The 18,435-nt window shown below is 37.1% G+C and overlaps 1 long non-coding RNA gene across 1 annotated transcript; it reads left to right on the forward strand.

The window, feature by feature from the left end:
* Positions 1-11,362: 11,362 nt before the first annotated feature.
* LOC108497292 lies at positions 11,363-17,208 on the forward strand. The gene is made up of 3 exons (XR_001874739.1): positions 11,363-11,472; positions 14,654-14,719; positions 17,089-17,208. It is a non-coding gene; the product is annotated as an uncharacterized LOC108497292 (long non-coding RNA).
* Positions 17,209-18,435: the final 1,227 nt, after the last annotated feature.

An 18,435-nucleotide genomic window follows, 5' to 3' on the forward strand; every position in this document is an offset into this window, starting at 1 on the left:
TTTGCTGTCTCAGGAGAGAGGAGAATGTGCCAACAGTGCATAAACCATTCCAGCTCCCAGCCACACTTGACAGCAGGAATGGTTTGAAAGAACACTTGCTCTCTATCTCGAACAAAACTGACTAATTAAACATTAATAGTTAGCAGTAAGAGGAAAAAATAAACAACTTCCTTATAGAATCTTGTTAAAAGCTGTCATCTTTCTACAAAGATTGAATAAAATTGCAATGCTTGCTATAAATAGCTAAAATAAAATTATTGTTTCAGAATATGTTGAAGCAAAATTAAATTTCTATAAATTAAATTGTAATTTTTTTTCAGATTATGGCATAAACAGTATCTGATTTTGTGCTTGATGGGACATTACTCCTGACCTGAACTTGGGTGGCACTGCAGCCCTGTAAATAGTCCTTTGGGAGAAATTGTTTCTCTGTAGAGTATGTAATATCTACTCAGGTGCAACAGTGGATTAAAATCTAAATACCTCCTTTTGGATTTCAGATCTTTTGTCTTGTCAAATGGATCTTTTTCTCTTTATTGGATTGAACTGTAGGTTTACCTCCTGCAATATGGATCTAAAACTCCACGGTATGTAATGCTGCTCTTGAATGAGCAAGGTAATACTTTTAAAAAAAAAGATGAAAAAAATAATAAGAGAGGTTGTAGGAACGTTGGCACCACTGTGATGGAAATATTTTGAGAAACTGAGACGTCAGGCAAACCTTAAAGCTTCAAATGACCCTTTTTGCTCCCAGTTCAGGCAATCCATCACCAGTGAAGATTCAGGCATTAAAGAAACATTAGTGGAACATTAGAGTTATAACACCACAAAAGGATGATGCTGTTTTGGGGTTGTAGTCACTGGTGGCTCTTCATCCTGGAGGTGGAGGTGGCAGAGACCAGGTCAGAGAGCTCTTGTGCCTGGGGAGCCAAACCTGAAGCAGAGTCTTCCATCTCTCCCAGCCCTCACTGAGCAGCATCGGTGTTTCTGGTGGTTTTTTTTACTGTGAATCAAGACCATTCTGGACCAAAGAATTCTTTGGTCTTTTCACTTCTTTGCATGTGTCAGGACCAGTCTGTGGTTTGCAGAGAGGTTTTAACCTCTTGAGTGCCAGGCTGGGCCATTGGAGTGTGTCTGGTGGTTTTTATCAGATATTATATCAGGTATTATCTGATACCCTTAATTTTCCAGCTTTGTGCAAGCAAGCAGATAACAGAAAGCAGTTCTCTTTCTGTGGCATGTGCATGTGCAGGGAGATATGCATGATTTACAAAGACCTCATGCTGCAAGACGGTCCTGTAATATAGTCTTGTGATATGAATATTAGGATGTGGAAGAGTAGACATTAAATGATGCAGAGACAAACAGAATGCAACATCATGTGTGTTTAATGATCAAATCTTCACAAAGTTTTCAAGCACGTAGCTTACCCATTCATTCCTATTTTCAGTAAAAACAATGAATGCAATTATTTGTATGAGGAAGGTTTTGGGCTTCTTTTCTGTTCCTGGTTGAAGGTTTCCTTTAGTCTCTGTCATATACAAAACCTGTTGCTATTCTTAATTTAATTTGACTTTAATAGCTAAAATGACAGTAACTTTTGTCTTGTTAAATCTCTTAATTTTTTGGTTTTTTTAAATAGTAGTTCTTTTGGGACTAAGCAAATACCACATGATGTAAAAATCTCGTTATGAATTAAGGTTTTAAGAATGTGAACTCTGTTTCTAAAATAGGGTGGATCATTAGTAAAGGTCTGTCTGGTTTTTGAGGTTGGAAAGCACGAGGCCGTTATTCTGACTGTTGAGAAGTTTGCACATCAGCAGGACACTGTATGAACAAATGAATCCTGTGCTTTTGGGTTTTTGGGATGCTGCCAGGGCAGTGCATATTCTAGGTGAGGTGGGCAGAACCAAAACCACCAAAGGAACACAGATAAATTCAGAATGTCGAGTTACAAAGATGATAAAATTAGCTCTTTTTGTGGCACACAGGTTTTACAGGCAGTCGAATAAAATAGTTGATGTGTTTTAGGTAATAATTTTAGGTTATCTCCCCATTTAATATACTTTAAAAGTTTAAATGCCATGATTTCTCATGCTTGTGAAGGGACACACTGGTTCAGTGGTATGCCAGCTTTCCCTCTAAGCATTGGAGCTGCCTGGGAATGAAAACTGAATGGGAGAAACTTTGATCTTTGCAGATTCGGAGTCAAGAAACTCCCCAAATGGATTTAGTCCCTTCATGAAAGCTTTACCTTCCTGACTTTTCTCCAGGAACTTTAAGGAACTCTCACATGATAATAAGACCCAGAGATTACATCTGTCAAAGATAAATGTAGCTCAGAAACCCTGGACAACCTCAGCTCAGAGGTTACTTTAACAGACTTTAACATCAGAAGTCATTACATTCTAAGCAGTTTCCAAATTCCATGTATTTATTATAAATCAAAGAAAGCTCCAGTGCAGGTGTCAGTGATCCTTAGAATTTTAGTGAATGCCTATTCTTTGACTGAAACTGTGCTTTTTTTAAAAAAAAAAAAATATTTTATTTACTTTCTATTAAGTCTGTAGCTCATGCTTCTTTATTATTTTAGAAACCTCTTTATCTCACAGGGACATAACAAACCCTTAACCCAGCATTCTACTGTTCTTGAAGCTTTCTATTAGAATTGTCTGAATTTCACAGAAAAGTAAAACTGCAAAACTTGCCTTTATTACCTGAAGGTCTCAGGAGGTCCTAAAACAGGAATACTCACTGATGTTTCAGTTTTCTTCATCCTGGCCCTGACATAAAGATGACAGGTACAAGACTTTAAAAGAAGTGTACAATGGCGAGCAAAAATAGATGAACTTTGATATTAAGGGACTATTCCTTTAAGGAAACCTGTCAGACAAAAGGATCGAGTAAAAATATTGGGAATCAGACACCCTTTAGTCCTTGCATTTCCAAAACACAATATATGTATCTTTTCAGTCCAGGTTGCTGACAAGGGCTACCAAACTCCCGGAAAACCAGAATTACCCTGCTAATAATCATGTGCCCCTTTTACTTTGCAAACTTAGTTATGCATATTAGCTTTTATATAACTTCCATAGTTAATCTTTTTAAAATCTGAATTTATGTTCCTAACTTTCAATTTCACTATAGTAGCATGACCTATTCTACATTTAGTTATAAAGTTCATATTATTAAAAAGAAAGCATAGTATAATTAGAGGAATAGCTTTCATACTGATAGAAAATCTTGTAAATTTTATGATTCAGCAGAAAATCCAACTGGAAATCTTGCAAATATTGTAATTTTATCTTCTGGTTCTCCAAATCTTGTTTGCTGACAGGTCTTGGGGATCTTGTGGAATAAATTCAAATAAGATAAAGATCTGTTTTCTTCACTTAATTTCAATATGTCATCAGAAAAGGGATGTGCAGATTGATTTGGTTTTTATTTCTAAGGATCGCACTCTTTTCTCACCAAACATAGGCCTTTCACTTGTCTTTTAGGAAAGTGAACCAATTTTTCACACTTAAACGTGCACATTTGAAGTAGCCTCTTCTGTTGAATCTTTAAAACTCCAGTTTCTTTTTAATTCAAATTTTACTACGTTTAACTGCATTGATATTAAATTTCAGAAGCCTTCTGGGAACCCTTCCAAACTCTGCACTGTCTCTCTCTTAGACACGTTGAAGGTCTGAAAGTTGACAGAATAATGGTTTATTCACATTTCAGACTACTGATTCAAGGCAGTTCTTCAAGGGGTGCAAACTGATCCCTGGCTGGCTTTCGATGCAAGTGCACACATTTTGAATTGAGTTGGTAATTAGGCCGAGATTTTATTTGCCAAATTTAAATAATCACCCACCATTTATTTCTGTTGAAGAAGTCACTGGCATTTTAATTTATTAATCCTTTGCTTTAAAATATTTCTGAATATTTTACAATGTAAAATGATGAATGCAGAAGTCACAATAGTTCTGCATAATTTTTCCTCTCTGTCTTCCACTGCTTCTCTTTCTTGCTTCTGTCTTCATAATGGCTTGACTTCTTGTTAGTTTGAGTCTGATGACCTCATCCTGAATGTTTCAGAGCCAGACTCCCCTATTCTGTCTGGCTCTCCCCAGTCTTCCCTCTCTGCTGATATTTCGTGTACAACAGTGGGTGTTAAAATGGCTTTTCATCCCCTGTCCCAGTGATGGAACTCTCAGCTGCACAAGTAATTCCAAATCCACTATTACAGGAGGGTCAGACAACTTCCATGGGATGTGTCACATGAGACAAGTCTGATGAGGAGCAGCTGAGGGAGCTGGGGGGGCTCAGCCTGGAGAAAAGGAGGCTCAGGGGGGACCTTCTGACTCTGCAACTCCCTGACAGGAGGGGGGAGCCGGGGGAGTCGGGCTCTGCTCCAGGGAACAAGGGACAGGACAAGCCTCAAGCTGTGCCAAGGGAGGATCAGGTTGGACATGAGGAGAAATTTCTTCATGGAAAGGGCTGCCAGGCATTGGAACAGGCTGCCCAGGGGGGTGGTGGAGTCCCCATCCCTGGAGGTGTCCAAGGAATGACTGGACATGGCACTCAGTGCTCCGGGCTGGGGGACAAGGTGGGGATCAGGCACAACTCTCAAGACCTCAATGGTCTTGGAAGTCTTTTCCAACCTTAATGACGCTGTGAGTCTAGACAGAAAAATTCAGTCAACATCTAGATCCTTCCTATAGATTCCAGCAGGACTGGCTTCACTTCATGGTTTCTAATTTTGTTAGGTTTGCCTCCCCCAGAACTCAGTGTAATACTTTATGTATTTATCAACAGATGTTGTGCCTTGTACTGTTGCCTAGTGGTGAAATGGCTGTGCTGGAAGCTTTGCCCATCTAGGAAGTTCTCCCTGCTGGGAAGCAGAAGGACTGTTTATGTTGTCCTTCACCCCTCTGCTCGGCAGCATTTTGTCAGAGAGATTCTGAGAATTCTCTTTGAGTCTCCGAGTTGTCCTCCAGGCAGTTTGTCAGGAGAAGCTTGTCACCCAAACACAAGCCATTTAGTAACTCTCACTCTTAGTACCTTGTGGTCCCCGCCTGAAAGAGCTTCTTAAATACCCAAATTTCCTTTGGCTTTGCTGAAACATTATACGACAGTTTTGCAAACAGGCTGCCTGGCTTTCATTCTTATGGGAGGGAAATAAAAACTTCTGCTAAGAAATATCTATTTAAGTGGCTTTGTCTATGAATAAATGATATTTCTCAAAAAAAAAGGAAAAGAAATATTTAATATTCTGCCAGAGGGCATCATGTTTCTGACTCCTGCATTGCATATTTCTTCTCTGGATCTGTGCTTGTGGTTTTAAAGAGATCTCAAGAGCAATGACATTAAAACAGAGGAGGTAGTGACCGAATTGAGAGATGTTCAGAGAAATAAAAGATAACATATTTCATTACTTTTTCACCTCCGGTTTTGCTTAACCTTAATTTCATATTTATTAAGGTTTGCATTCTGAAAACTAAGGATTAATAAGTAAATAATAGTGCATACTCTGAGGAGAGACAGGCAAGAGCAATTAGAGCAAGGTAGCTGGACAAAGAACCAGAAAATTCGAAAAGGAGAAGCAGGAAAAGGGACATTAAAATACAGAGATAAATCTGAATACACTGCAGGATCACCATGGCTTGTAATTACTGTCCCAGTGCAGGGACTTTGTGTTCTGCTTCCTGTAAGAGTTATTGAAAGGACACTAGTTTTTAACTTTGGTTTCCCTGCATATGAGTGATGCCTTTTTCCCCAGCAGGGTATGTTTGCTGTCTGCACAGCCACGTTTGCAGTGTTCCTACACGTATGGAAGTGTAGCTGCATCCTGCCCTCGGAGTAGGGATGACAGCACTTGGAGCTGGGATGACAGCTGGTCTGTGATCCGAGGCTCTGGGCTCAACAGCACTTTAATCTGTGAAAAGTGAGGGGAGCTTTCACAATGCACTTCTACTGAGACAAGAATCTGACAGAAAATCTGTTTCAGTCAGTCTTTGATTTCCAGATTATTTCACCCTTGTGGAACACGGCCCTTGCCAAAGTGATCTGTGGAACTGGAGCCTCCCTGACCTGGAGGGTTCCTGTTCCCTTCTGGGATCCAGCCTAACACCCCTCCTAAGACACCTTGTTCTGAAACAGGGACAGGTGAGCTGCTGCCAAAATATCAGAGCTATCAACAGCTTGATTTCTCTTTGCTCTGTGTTAAATCTTCTTTAAAAAGTTTGCAGGACAACAGAAGAGGTTCAATAATTCCACAATAATTCCACTCAAAGATTTATTTTTTTTTTCTGGTTGGTTTATTTCTGATACAAATTGGTGTCCAGCACTCACATTCAGAGAATATGGTCAGGTCATCTTTCAGTGCCTTCATTCTGGTTAGCCCAGACCAACAGAGGTGTTTTCTGATGTTAATGTTAGTTAATAAGTAATTCCCCAGAGCTTCCACGATGTATATTTTCCTCTATCTTTTGCACAATAAATTCTGGGTATGTGTCTGAAATGGGAGGCTTGGGGTGGCTTTTTGATTCTCTATTTCACAAAGGCAATTATCTGTCTTAATGGCCAGGTGAGAAATAGCCTGAGACCAGAAATACAGTTAACGCTTTTTAACTGGGAAGAAACAAAACAAAAGCACCTTTTGCTCATCTTTAATAACAAATCAAATTGAACAGGTATCTTGGAAGCAAAAGGATGAATGTCCCATATCTATTACCCTTCTCAGCATGTTTCCTGCTAATTAATTACTGCAACACTCTTGGGAATTCTGGCCATGTAAATAATCCTCAAATAAGCTGATTTGGTTTAGACAAAAAAAGGTTTTCTGGTCATAATTGTTATAATACCTGAGAAGGTTTTGGAGACTGACGGTGCAGCTGAAAAATTTGGAAGATAAAAGGGCTGTCTCACATTCTATTTAAAGTCATGGATAAAACGGGCATAAAAATAAAATATACAGTAGTTGGTGAAATATCTTATGGCCTAAAGTAAAGTTTAATAATGAAATTATAGAAATTGAAACTTCCTTCTCCTTTATCTTACTGAGGTATGAATTTATCCATGAACAGGTAGAGTAATAATAAATTAAGTGTGGGACATGGAGCCTTTTTCTGTCATGTGAATGTGTAGTGTGGAGCACCAGCCACTGTTTATGCATATCTTAAATATCAGCTTTCAGCAGCCCCATGTGCTTTGCTGTCATTCTTTAAGTAAATAATATTGATGAGAGGGGTATTTAACTTGGATGATTTTTTTGTAGTTTCATAGTTGTCTTATTCTTTAATAGAATTAATTGAATATATGAGAGGCACTTTTATATCAAATATTAATAAAAATTTCACTGGGTACTGGAATTAATATTTATATTTTCCTCATGTAAATACAAAGGGGTTTATTTATTTATTTATAATTTGAGGATAGCTGTAGCAGTGAGCATTATTTAGAGAAAAAAAAATCCATTCTTTTGACTACTTACCTTGAAATTTAATGCTGCTTCAGTTATAAAACATCAGCACAAAAAAACCCAAAGCAGACAATATGTGAGTCCTGTGCTTTATGAGAATATTGAAATTGCAAAAGGAATATTATCTATCCGATGCTGAACTGTATCCAGGCCTCCCAGGGTGATGCAGCTGCAGGATTGTTGTTCAGGAGGGATGGAGGAGTTGCAAAATTAACTCCATATCAGGGTTGGGGACCTAATAAAGAGCAGAAGCTCTGATGTATTTTCCAAAGGATCTTTGTTCATCCTTTAACTGGAGCAGGTCCATAGCATGTAAACCTTAGAAAGCCTGTAATGAGAGGGTTATACAGACAGAGATGAAAACTGGTGATGACACTCTCTCTAGTAATGCTTTTTTTATGGAGAAGGAGACCTGGGAAGCATCAAAGAAGTAGGAAGAACAGTTCTGTGCATGATCTACCTTGATCTTTTAGAAAAAGAAATTGATTTTCATACCTTTTCAAACTACACTAAGAACTCAAGCTCACAATTTGCTGCTCCCCAGATAATTAGAAATGGAAATTTTATAAGTGATAAACTAAAAAAAAAAAAAAGAAGCCAAAAGCAACAAAATCTTAAAGAAATTTCTAATCCTGACATATCCACCTACATTTTTTGGTTGGCAGTAGTTTTCCTGGCTTTCTTAAGAGATTGTCAAGATTGTCAGTGTGTTCTGAGAACAAATTTAGATATATTTTATGATATAATTAAGATGCTTTGGTTTTCAGTTCTTGTAAATCATTCTGTGAGCGACAGTGAAGCGAAATTAATATCATAGAATTCAAGTGGCTTAGCAGAATTGTATTTTCAGTGGTTGTCTACCTGTCTGAATTTAACTTTTCTCTTAAACATTTGTGCTGTTTTTACTGATATAATAAGCTGAGAGATAATAAACACTGTTTTCAAACAAATTCTGCCCATTGGTGAATAAAAAGGAGGCAGGTAGTTCATGGCTACAACCTGATCATTCTATTACCCATATAGATATAAATCCATTAGAATAGATTGAAGTAAATTGAATTAATTCTTATTTCTTTCAAACTGTGCCACCTGGATATTGAAAAAAAACAGAGTAGTGAATGGGAACTTTTATTTAGAAATTTACCTCACAAGAGCTGTAATTAAATTAATTATTTGTGTTGATGTTCATTGAGGAAAAGACTGGGAGAGGTGTGTAAGTCCTAATTTGAATGGTACTGAGGCTTAGGTGGAGCAAACATGTAACATCACTTTAGGTAGTGCATGAAAGGTGATATCCAATATCCTCCTTGTTCTAAGAATACATTTCTCAAATAATGTACATAACAAAGATAAAATAAAAATGAAAACATCTATATAAGCAATGTACATGAGCAGTGTTTTACAGATCTTTATTTACTTTGAACTTGAAAATGAAATAAATATTCAGATTTTTGCCACTTAACACTCAAAGGCAGTGGAGAGGAGAATCTCCTTTATGTTGAGGTGCACAGACACAATGGTACAGTAAGAGGTGGGTTTTTGTTTCAGCCTGACAGTCATTTAATTAAAAAGTCTATTTGTTACATCTGGTAGGAAAAGTTGTTCAATACATGTATTTTTTTGTGTCAGGTTAAGCTGGTGTTTTCAGTTGCTGCTTAAACTTGATTTTGAAGTTTATCCCTGCTACCTGTTAGGTTTTGAGGAGGAAATTCTAAGTGTATGGGAATGGATCTATGAAATACATTCATTAAAACCCCTTTAAGAGAAGAGACAACTGTCTAGTCCAGATGAGAAATCCAAATGCAGTAGGGAATCTTAAGGAAACTAAATTCAGTAGGATATGTTATAAACCTATCAGAGAGCTAAATTAAAAAAAAAATATATTGTTGCCACTGCTGTTTCCTGCTTTGCAGAGTTTAATATTGTGGCAACGTTGCACAGAAACCTCATCAACATGACTTTGTTTGAATTACATCAGCTGTTTAATTGCCTGTCATAAGACGAAACAAGACCTTAGGAACTACAGAACAATACCTCATCTACCAAACTGTAATAAATATTGCTGATTGTGTAAATATTATCATATGTTTTAGAGACATGTGCCTTGAGGAGTCAGTGCACTTCTATTTTTTCTATATAAGAGTGAAAACAAATAACATCCGAAGGAGGCAGCAGGTTTTTTTCTTTTGTAAAATTGGCATATTTTGATAAAAATTTTAAATTTGATTTTTATGAAATGGGAATAGCTGTAAGTGAACCCACTGCAGTATGATAGGTGTAGCCAATGAAAAGTTGTGCTGGTGGATTTATGTCCTGTTTTCAGTTTGCATTGCTGGTTGCAGCAGCAGACCAAAGATAGAGCTCTCAGAGCATCTTGGTATTCAGAGCTTTCCCCCAAATCAGATCTGTTTTCTGAGTTAGCAATCATTTTCTGATATTATCAGCGTTCTGTTGTGTTTGTTCATTTTCCCCTCTAGCATGACTGACAGATTTATAACATTACAGGAAGAGAAATTAGATACTAGACAAAGAGTGTTAAAAAACAGGCTATGAAAACATTCCAAGGGACTTTTTACACTGTTACAAAATTTCCTCTGTATTAAATTTTATAAAAGTAAGAGCAGGAAGATTGTTGTAGTAGATGACTGGCCAATATTTTTGTTTGCCTTCAATCTTTTGCCTTTTATATTCTAGCTGCATCTTTACATACTTATTAAAATAAATTGCTGACTATTTGTTTCAGTTTTCCCCCCAAAAAAACCCCAATATTCATGCTGGGGTTGACCAGCTCCCACCTAGGCTTGGTCTAAGACGGGAATCAGCTGTTCTGCCATGGGCAGGGACATCTCACTTTGAGCTGATCTGAAAACTTTGTAATATCTATGTTTTTAATATCTATGAATTCTAGGCTTGATTGGTGAATTCGTATTTCACAAGTCTTTAACCCAGTGGCAGAATTTAGCTCTTTAATATGCAGGTTTTTTTATGATTTTCTTAACTGGAGAGGAGGACGGGGGGATAACCAGCAGTTCTTTCTGCTGGAGAAAGTGTGTCCTTAATTAACTCAAAGGAATGTTAAGAGAGTTAAAGATGATGATGTATTAAGAAAAAATAATTTCTACCTTTAAAAAAAATATTTGGAAGCACAGACAAGCCTGCATAGATAGTTTTATTAGAGTCCCTGAGATAACATCTCATTTTTAGTCTAGACACTCTGAATTACCACCCACAGTGTATGGTAAGAAATTACCATGAGGAAAATCTTTTGAAGATTTGTCTTCCCATCCTTTTGTCTTGTACAATGAGAGAAGTTAAATCATAAAAGTAGAGCTTCAGATTTTCTCTGAAAATTAAAAAGTCTTTTAAAAGATCTAGGGGAAAAAATGACCTTTTTTTTTTGCTAATAACTAGATTAGTCTATCCAAGACATCACTTTAAAGAAAGTGCTAGATCATGTTGTATTACAAATGGGGTCACATGCTATTAATAATCTTTAATAAAGAGAACATAAAAATATAAACTTTACAGTTTTGTTTTTCTGCATTCAGAGGCACATTGCTGGCTAAGATGGGAGAAAGCAAAATTACAAGTTTCAAAGCTCTGTTAACGTTGTTTGTGATAAGCATTTGCATTTATGAAATTTGTTAAGCTCCCATATGTCATGTTGCATTCTGGAAACTATTATGTATAAAATTAGCATATAGAAATTCTTTCTAAGCAAAATCAAACTTTCTAGAAAGGTAAAAAGTGATTGTGTGGTCTACAAAGGAACTTTGGCTGCCAACCAAAGTTCCTTGGCTGAACAAAGGATGTGGGGGTACATCCTATGTTTTTTTCTGATGAAGTTTCAGAGCATTTCCTCTGGGAGAAAATCAGGATGTACCCAGAGGGTCTGGTCTGGACTGGACACTGTGAAATGGGTCCTGCAGGCTGGACACCACCTTTCCAAACAGGATGTTTGGATGGATCAGCTTTTCTTGTGAGGACAACACTGGAATTGCTTGGTGGGTGTTTGTCAACTTTGTTTGTGGTTCCATAAGAGGTAAAGACATTTCACCTACAGAGAAATAGGAGAATATTGACACCTATAAAACCATATACTAATTATACAACAGACATACGCAGTGCAGGTGGAGAGATTAAGTTTCAAATAAGTTACTTCTACAAATCTCATTTACTGTTAATGGCAGTTGGGGGTTGCCTATATTTTCTGCCCTTGGTGCTTTCTCTCATTAAGGGAAATGAACGAGTTGAAATTATGGGTCTGTAACTGCTCTTTAGGTAAGGATTATTCATTGTCTTACTGAAGAATGTGATGTGGAATAGAGCACTGGCATGCCAAAAATGATTCTCAAGCAAAAAACAACTACATTGAGCATTTCTGAAGATGCTGCACATGATTAATTCACCTCAGAACAGTAATATTCTTCATCTGCAGTATGGTGTTAGTCAGGAATCATTGCTACTTTTCTTAATGAAGTTTTAATAAAGTGTTTAAGCTGCTAAAGTTACCTGGAGGTTCAGCTCTTTGCTGCTCAAAGCATATGCAGCACATTTTACTGCAAAGAAAGATCAAGGAGGATCATGTGAGAAGTGTGTGGAGAGTGGCTGAACGTGAGCCCAGGTGTGCCCAGGTGGGCAAGAGACCAAGGGCACCTGGTTTGGATGAGGAATAGTGTGTCATAGCCCCAGGACAGTGCCCGTCCCTGTGCTGGCACTGCTGGGGCACCTCCAGTGCTGGGGGCACTTCTGGGACCCTCAGGACAAGAGAGACATGGAGGGGCTGGAGTGTGTCCAGGGAAGGGAACAGAGCTGGGGAAGGGGCTGGAGCACCAGGAGCGGCTGAGGGAGCTGGGGGGGCTCAGCCTGGAAAAAAGGAGGCTCAGGGGGGACCTTCTGGCTCTGCAAGTCCCTGACAGGAGGGGGGAGCCGGGGGAGTCGGGCTCTGCTCCAGGGAACAAGGGACAGGAGAAGAGGGAATGGCCTCAAGCTGTGCCAGGGGAGGGTCAGGTTGGACATCGGGAGGAATTTCTCCATGGAAAGGGTTATCAAGCATTGGAACAGGCTTCCTAGGCCAGTGATGGAGTCACCACCCCTGGAAGTGTTCAAAAATCTGTGGGTGTGGCTCTTGAGGACAGGGATTAATGGTGAACATGGTAGTGATGCTGGGTTGGTGGTTGGACATGATCTTTTCCAACTTCAATAATTCTATGATTCCCTGTGCATGCATTTATGGGCAAGTAAGAAATGAAAAAAAAAAAAAAGTAAAAATAGCATTTTCTCAGTTTAGTTCAGCAACTTCAAGGTAATTATCTTTATAAATACTTTATGGTGCTGTTAAAAACACACCATCATTGGACAGCACAAGGATCCTTTTGTAAAAAGAAGGATAAACTGGTGTGGAAGCCACAATGGGGTTCAGTGGGGTTTGTGTGTTGCTGCCTTTGGAACAGAATCAGCCTTTTTCAGACACATGATATATTTGCTTTCTAAAGTTGCCTGCATTGTCTGGGGATGAGGATTAAGGCTTAGACTTTTTATGTTTGATCTGTCTGTGTCCAGGAGGTATTATTTATATGGCATGGGATTTACTACATGATTCACATTTCCAGAAGGAATAAAATCATTTGCTTTCAGTAGGAAGGTTCAGCCTGTGAAGAGGCAGATTATAAAATTGTGATACAATTCTTTTGAAGGAAAAAAGTATATGTAAGAGCTTGTAGTTAGACTTGACAAGCTAATTAAATGTTGTCCAACCCCTAATTAGTAGGACTCTGGTAAAAAAGGAATGTATAAGTATTTTGTAAATCCATATTTGAACAAGCAGTTTTATTTTTAAAGTTATAAATATTTGGGGTTTTTTTTGTTTTGTTTTGTTTTTATTATTAGAAAGACCTTAAAAACAGAGCAAAATTTAGGAAAAACAAATCTGTTAATATACATGATATTATGAAAAAAATTCCTCCCTGAGAGGGTGGGGTGGCCCTGGCACAGGTTGCCCAGAGAAGCTGTGGCTGCCCCATCCCTGGAAGTGTCCAAGGCCAGATTGGACAGGGTTTGGAGCAACTCGGGATAGTGGAAAGTGTCCCTGCCCATGGCAGGGGGTTGGAATGAGATGAGCTTTTAAGGTCTGTTCCAACCCAAACCATTCTATAATTCTGTGATTTTTCCAATAAAAAGCTCTTCAATAGACAAGGATAGAAATCCCTCTTTCAAAGGGGAGATAAAACGAGGCTGGGATAAAGATACTGAGTAGAGAGCAAAAATCCAAACCTTTGGGCATGCAGTGAAAACTATTCCAGAACAAACACTGGAAATTTCTCTTCAATCATTAGTGTGCTTTTTTGTGTGAAGTGATTTCCATTAGCTGGACACGCTCCAGGTTCAGCAGTCACCACCATCCTTCCAAGCCTGTGGAAATAGTGATCTGCCACCTTTTTTTTGTCTGATGGGGGAGAGAAAAATCAGAGGAAAGACTTGTCCCAGTGCCACCTGGCAAAGGACAAGGACTATTAGATTAGAGCAGGAACCCTGTTTGATATCCAGGAATAGGGAGCATTGCTGACCAAGAGAAACATGCCTTACAAGTGGGGATTCCAAATGGAGTTATGCTGATAAAGGAAATTAATCTGAGATTTTTGGAGCTGCTCCTGGTAGATATTTGTTTTGCACAGGAAGGATTATGTTAGAACTTGGAAGGAGGTGTTTATTTAGACTTTTGTTTCATTAGTTGGCCATATGTGTTGTCTATGTTTACACACAGAACTGTTGAACCAAGAATAATTGAGAATATAGGATTTTTCTTTTTTGAATGTGTACCTCTACCACAAAGGTATTAATTTTTAAAATGGGGTTTTTTTTGGAATATCCAGTAGCATCCACTAGTATCCAAATTGCAAAAGTAAAACTGGTAATTATTTGGATATTTTATGTATATATTATGGAACTATAAAAGCTATGGAAAGTCTTATAAGATAGCAATGATAACAGTGTTCACAAAAGAGGAGAATACTTTCCATTAATGAAATCAAGAGGTAAAATATTTGAAGCAAAGTAATGTAATGAAGTATGACTCAGTTAATCTTAGCACTATTAAAAACTTAAAATATTAGAAAAATTCTATAAAATGAAATTATAGCCTTGCAGTAACATCCTTTTTATTCACTACTATTTCTCATTTATCAGGTTTCTGCTAATGGCCTTAGAGATTTAGAGAAAATAATCTGAGTGGTGTGCTTCCAAGGGAACTCAGTTAAGTCTGCCTTTTGGATTATTGTTTTGGGATCTGGATGATTTAAAATGAATAAAACCTCCCTGTGTAACAGTGATAAAGATTATATGGTTAGCACAGTATCTTTCAACATACAGCATTTAGGGGAATCTAAGAGTGTAAATTCCTCCAACATTTGTCATGAAATGAAATAAGGATTTGAATCCACTCATAATGGAAAAAAAACAGCTTCTATAAAATTTTTAATAAAGAAAAGCACTTTATGTTCTTGCACATACCCTGAATGAGTTGTGTTCTGTGTTTCAGCACAAGGTGCTCACATTTGTCCCAAGAAAATAGAAATATCGCACTGAAAAAAATACTTCTTATTTTCATTTTCCAAATGTCATCATAGAAAAAGCCCAGCTTTTTCTTTCTAGCTCTAAATTGCTTTACCAATTAATGTCAATTTTGGGGTTGTACCGTCTTTGGGGACCCATTTCCTGTTAGTGAAGTGCGAGCCATGAGAACAGACTGCCCAAGCTTGGGTGTGTTAAAACAGGAACTAGACAGTATGGAAAATGGAAAAAACAGTGCAAAATTCACTGTTCTTTGCTGATCAGGTCAAAACATAAATAATTTCCTTAATCAGAATATTTTTGGGAATATGTACCTTTTTTATATGGTACTTCCTCACTTGATGTTAGCCTCGGCTTTGTCTTAGATGTTACCCCTGCAAAAGCTCTTCATTTGATGTTCCATATCCAGCAAATATGCATAAGTTCCATATATAGTTTTAGAGGTATATTTTCCTGTCAACAAGTGATATATAGTGATATATTTTGCTGATATATAGTGATAAATTTTACTGCCATGTAGTGATATATTTTACTGCACCTGCACTTAACTGCAATGAGCAGCTTTTAAATGGTGACTGTTATGAGGATAATGGATACCAGCTTTTTTTCTCTAGGATATTTACCAGAGGAAATTACTGGTTTTGTGCTGTCTAATACTTAAATATTTTCAAATATTTAACAAATCACATGTTCTCAGGGCTGAGACAATTCAATCATTTAATCCAAGGGAACTAAAGGCAATAGAATAGAAAATTCAGCCATAACTTTAATGGATGTAGCTCTTGTTGTACAATAAGCTTTACAAAGTCATTCCACTGTTTTGCTGTTTACATAATTGTTTCCATCCACTGTAAGTGTTGTAAACTATTTTCAGTAAATAACATTATTTTTGTTAGGTAACATAACTAACAGCTTTCTTTTTGAAGTGCTTAGAGTGCTATTGTTTATGAGACAAAGCAATCTCTAAATATATTTACAAACCACAAAGCAACTTGAAAGTTTCCCTTTGATCTGTTTGAGGTTCTTATTCAGAACTGTGTGAAAATTATCATATATGACGGGTTCTTTGGCTGCAATGACAATATATTATGGAAAAGCTTGAAATGCTATGAAAGGCTGTCTCATCGTGTTTTTGTACTACAAAAGGCTCTCATTTCAAGCCTGAGCTCTGAAAGTCTACCTCATCCTGTGCTTCAACAATTTAAAGCCTACCTTCTTCCCCCTGCAATTATTTTATAATTCTTTAGGTATACAGTCTCTTGTAAAAGTATATAATCTAATTTCAAGCCTAGTTTGCTTCTAATTATCTGTTTATCAGCAATTGAGATTTTTTTTTTTCTCTCCTTCCTCATAAATTTGAGGCTTTGGGAAGAAAAGAACATCTGGTATCGAGAAAGGAATGCATTAATTATCTAGTCTCTAATTTACTATTTAATTTAATTTTTACTTATTTTAATTATGAACATTTAATTTTGCCTTATTTTAATAATGGTCAAAAAATAGTTTGTTTTGAGACTGTTGTTCCCAGTGTTCAGTTTTTCTCTTAAAAAGTGGGCTCTGAAGTGGATGGAAGCTTTATGTGTTTGTTTGTGTATCATAAATCAATTTCTTGATAGAAGCTATGACTAATTCTTTGCTTAGCAAGCTAAATCTCTTGGTTTTCCTGTGGAGGGTTTTATTTGATCCTTCTGATAGGCTGCTCATAGTCACAGTGTTGCTGAATTCAAGAGGTATGAAGATTTTTGTCCTTTTTTTTTTTGTCTTTTTTTTTTTAATTTATTTTTGGTGAGTGAAAGACACTGTGTGAACAAAAAAACAATAATCCACTGTAATATTTTCCAATTTTATTGGAGATTTGGAGTCCTCTATCCCCTAACCAATGCTACATTTTCCCACTAAGTCATGGAAGAGTTAAGTGACCAAATTTCATCCCAGTCTGCTATGTATCTCTAAAGTGCAAATCTCAAGATAATATCAGTTCTTTCTGACAGATTCCCATTTTAAAAGCAAAACCAGAGTCCAAAGGCTGATCTCTGCTTTAACCTTTCCAGTTGCAAGAGAAGTGTAGAAGTCAGGACACAAAATGTTGCACAATGGCTTTGGCAAACAGAATGACTCAGTAGAGTTACCAATCCATGAAAAATATGATGTGTAATTATCTAAAAAAAAAAGAAAAAGCCTATGGAGAAAAAGGTAAAAACCCCAGACAACTTTCTTGACCAAGCACAGACTGTCCCTGTGCATCCAAAGCTGCTGCTCTGGCCCACAGGGTGGTGGGCAGTACCCAGGAAGGGGGTGGAATTAGAAGTGGGGGACAGAGAAATATCAGAAATAAGACACATTTGAGCGTTGTTTCACATGTATATCAGGAAATACTGAGAGAAAATACGGAGAACAACTTGGAATTAAGTCCAGCTTTTTGTGTAAGAGTAGAACACATGCATTCTTTAAAACTTTTGTAGGTCAAAATAATTTAAATGTCTACAGAACCTTTAGGGATGCACTGATTTGCTAATATGATGATGAAATATCTCTATCCACAGTTTTGTTGTGGGTAAGGTTTTGTTAAATGTTTTATCTTTTTATCTAACCCTGTAACAAAAGTTCTGCAGTATCTCAAAGACCGTTTTCCAAACACTTCATTGGACAGTGGTTCAGGAATTCTCTGATGCTTCGTTTATTTACTCAGTAGTTACATCTGCTTTTCTAAGCAGAGTGTGTATAGAACCCAGATGCATAAGTGTCTTGGTATTAAACTGAATGATTTGGAGAATGGTGAATGTTTTTATAGGAAAGACTTCGTAAGAATATTAAGGAATGATCTTTAGCTGAATCCATAAGTGAAAAATATAGGTTAGCAAGTGAAACTTTTTGGAAAGATAAAGTTATTTCTCCTGCCAAATCTTCATTATCCACTCTGCCTTGGAAGGAGGGGGAAAAGTCTGCTCAGACATTCTCTCCTTCCTTGGTCTTGGCAGCACTAAAGGAAATTACTTGCTTCCTAATATTTATGAGAAATCATATCAATCTTTTACATGATTTTGGAAAGTAAATTCAACTCTGATTTCAAGAAAGGACAGAGAACTAGATACAGTAAAAAATATGCAAAATATAATAGTGAAAATCATATAGAGATAATTAGGTCCTCAAAAAGGCAAGACAATGTAAAATCAGTTTTACCAAGTTAAAAAAAACCCTTGGTTCTAAATTCTTTGAGATTTCTGATCTTATCATTTTAGGTGTTTTATTGGCCACTGCTAAAATTAAAATGTATTTCCTATTTTAACATTAAACTCAATTAAATAGAGAGACTTACAGTTCAATAGGCCAATGTTTAAACAAGATTTGAATGTCAATTAAAGTTACAGACTCATTATCACACATAGACTTCTTGGATT

This window comes from Lepidothrix coronata, unplaced genomic scaffold, assembly GCF_001604755.1.
Source record: "Lepidothrix coronata isolate B3197 unplaced genomic scaffold, Lepidothrix_coronata-1.0 Scaffold2, whole genome shotgun sequence".
In the NCBI taxonomy this organism is placed as follows: Eukaryota; Metazoa; Chordata; class Aves; order Passeriformes; family Pipridae; genus Lepidothrix; species Lepidothrix coronata.